General features: G+C 36.6%; 1 long non-coding RNA gene across 1 annotated transcript in view; it reads right to left on the bottom strand.

Moving 5' to 3' along the window:
- Positions 1-794, bottom strand: part of LOC106941106 (uncharacterized) — a 14,339-nt gene extending 13,545 nt beyond the window's left edge. Inside the window, exons 1-2 of the long non-coding RNA XR_001423265.1 lie at positions 715-794; positions 414-489 (exon numbers count right to left, since the gene is read on the bottom strand). This is a non-coding gene — a long non-coding RNA (uncharacterized LOC106941106). The remainder of the gene's footprint in view (positions 1-413; positions 490-714) is intronic.
- Between the last annotated feature and the right edge of the window lie 2,575 nt (positions 795-3,369).

Genomic DNA, 3,369 nt, shown 5'->3' with positions numbered 1-3,369 from the left:
TGTTGTCAACAACGCCACCTTGGGAGTTGCACCCAAGGAAATAGATTGCCAGTAGGCACTCGAGGTTCGTGACCAATGAGAACAAGACTTTTCCAAAAAATAATTGTATCGTTTTAAAACGACAATCAAAACATAGGGAACAACAATGGGGAGGGAAGTGCACAGTACTGAGGGCTACCAGCAGGGGGAGGGCAATCCAAATGGGGAACTGGTTCCTAAAACAAATGATCAAAATAAATCACCCCAAGCGCTTGTGAACACACAATCNCAATTACAAAAATGAAAAAATGAACAGATGAAACAAATCAGCAGGGTCTCCAGCGAGCTATAGCAGCTTTACGTCAAATGAAGTCAAAGGTTAATAGGTGATGTGTAGACAATGGTAGAAGGCAGAGGAAGCCATTGTCGCCTACCAGAGCTGGATGACTCCACCGCAACCAGAGAATCCTTTCCGGCCCAACAGCGGGAGGATCAGCTTGCTGGTATGTTCTATATACAAATAATTGTCATTTTTGTGTTATGGAGCTGCATGGGTGCGAAAGAACAAAACATACCTATTTTGTTGTTGTTAAACTGCACTGGGGAGGGTAAATTGCAGCCACACCCCAGGACCAAGCAGGAGACTTCAAGCAGTTTCTAAATTTAAACAATTTGAGTCAAACACTGAAATTACAGGTCTTATACAGAAGATACAGAAGGAGAAACATTACTTACTGATGTAAGAGTATTAGCCCTGCAAGCTACACAAGCGACCTTTCCCACCAAAGTGTGACCAAATGCCAGCATAAAGAAACCAGGTGAGAGAATCTCCGTTTATACTCACCATGATAGGTAACCACCTCATGATAGGAGGTTACCTCATGATAACCACCTATCATGAGGTGATTATCATTATCACCTCATGATAATCACCTCATTATCATGAGGTGATTAGGTGCCAGGTGTTTTGAATCTTGGGGCAGGCTTCTTCCTGCTACATTTACATTTTCATGATTTATGTCTTTTAAATAAGGATGTAAAATTTTATTCATGTAGCACATTTTATGGAAGCACTGTATAAAAGTGGAAGACATTAAGAAGATGTGTGTTTTTAGCTGGCTAATTGGGTAAAATCAGATCCAATTATAATGAAAACTTCAAAAGAATCCACGCCTCCAGTTTCTCAATATCCAAGTATTCAGACCCTCCAGCACACAATCATTCCAAAGCAAAACATTGAACAAGGGGCTGCTTCAAAGGGAGGTTAGGGTTAGGAGGTCTGCACTAATAAGTAGCCAGAAAAAAAAATGTTGCCATATAGGTATAAAAAACCCGCTCCCAGTACAGCAACATAGAATGTGGTGGTCCAACAAAAAGCAGAAAGCAAAGGTAAAGTCCAAAATTAGCAGGATAAGCATTCTGCGTTAGTCATTAGATACTCTCAGAAGTTAAATAGGATCCAGGAAAACCTGACTGAAAGTGGTCAGAACTGCAGCACTGTTACCTAAATGTATTCAAAGCCAGAAAAAAAATAAATAAATTCCATGTCTGCTAAATTTCAACTGTTTTACCTGAATAACATTGGTACTTAAATATTATTTTTTTGTATATAAAAAGTTAGTTTTGAACAACTGAACTTTGAAAATTAAGAGACGCGATAACAGAAGTATAGTCATTTTTTTTGTCATTGTGTACAAAAGAAAACAACAAAATAAAAATAAAAAACTCAGCAAGCCAGATAACTGAATTAAATAATTATAAATATATCTCAATTAATATAAAAATATAGTAGAAACCTGACTTGGATGCTAAGGATGAATAAACAAATGAATAATAAATAAATAAATGATGATCAGTGTATTCTAAAGTTTTGAATTCCTGTTTTTGTGGGTTTTAAGAGCTGGAAGCCCAAAAAATATATTTGCTCTGTAAATTGTTTTATAAAAAGAAGAAACAAAATATGTATACAATCATGTAAAGGATAAAAAATAAAAAAAATTAAAAAAACTATGATGGAGACTGACATGCTACTGACACACACACTAGTGGAATGACTATGTCCTGTAAATATATTTTAAATGAGAAAATATGCAATGAATATCACATGACTATGAAAGCACATTTAAAGGGTGAATATGACATGAAAACAACTCAAAAGGCAGGCTCCAGCAGATTTGTGTAGGAAAAGAGACAAAAAAAAAAAAAACATGTATAATGTTTTTGGTTTTCATAGGTGTTAGACAACTAGTCACTGAAACTATTTAGATCTCTTATGGTGAGAGCAATCTCCTCAGTCTTTACCTGCTTTGCTTTTTAAAAAGTTCCAGGTTGTTTTAACTCCAGTGGAATGGAGATCAAAGAAAACCTTTCCAATCGCTTTCGTTAGTCAATGTAAAATTTCAGTGTAAGCAGTTTGCAAGTGTTCACCGGCCTGCAGCTTTTGTTGTTGTTGCCATGGCTTTGGGCACAGCAGGAACGCTAATACCCATTCATTTGCTGCTTCAGTATAATCTGCTGAAGCACTTTCAGATGTCAAAGCACCTTTTAAATTTGCCGTAACACAAATTTGAGTCAATACTGTGAATCAATTCATGTTTTCAAAGCTTTCCGTCGTTTTTAGTCTGTTGTGCATATTTTGACATTTGGACGCAACTAAAAAATGGCTACTTCAAAAGACTGCATACCAGAGTGGGGTCCTGAGAAGTCAGCAAAACTTATTTAGCAGATTATGGATCAAACAGACTTCTACAAACCACAAAAAAGATGCTTTACTCTGCAAATGAAAGCAGCAGCAGGTTCTTTTAAATCAAGGAAAAATGAAGTCTGCTATTCTTGCAGAGAACAGTCAGTGTGAGGAGAATGGGAGGATTACATGGACAAATGATCACTTTAGTGATCAAAAAACAATTTGTGATTCTAAGAGTTTTGCTGAGAAAACTGTGCTGATGTGAACGACTTAATATTTCAGAAAGTGCAACTGGAACATTTTACAGCTAAACAACACAAACTGAAGCCAATATCAAACTGTAAGTAAACAAAATCTGTTGGGTTAATGCAATAACATTCATAACCGTATTCAATATATTTTCGTTTGTGCCATTATCATTTTAAAGATAATTTCTAACAGTATTTAAAACATACATGTCAGGGAAAAATGCTCTGTGCAGGGGTAGTTGGGAGAACAGCTTGAGAGAACTTGGCTGGTTTGAAACAGACCTTGAGAAAAGCTGTACCACAACTCAGAAGCAATCCAATCCAAAACAGTTTTCTCTGAGTGAATTCCCATCTACTCTGCAACTTCAAGGAGAGAAATTCACACTAAAAGCCGTCATTGCATTTTAGGAGGGTCCAACGTCTGACACACATTACATGATGTTTTTTAAGAGGTCC

Source organism: Poecilia latipinna, unplaced genomic scaffold (genome assembly GCF_001443285.1).
Source record: "Poecilia latipinna isolate Pla-1442-1.1 unplaced genomic scaffold, P_latipinna-1.0 Scaffold3499, whole genome shotgun sequence".
NCBI lineage: Eukaryota > Metazoa > Chordata > Actinopteri > Cyprinodontiformes > Poeciliidae > Poecilia > Poecilia latipinna.
Note: the sequence above shows the minus strand (reverse complement) of the source record. Positions and strands in the feature narration are given on the sequence as shown.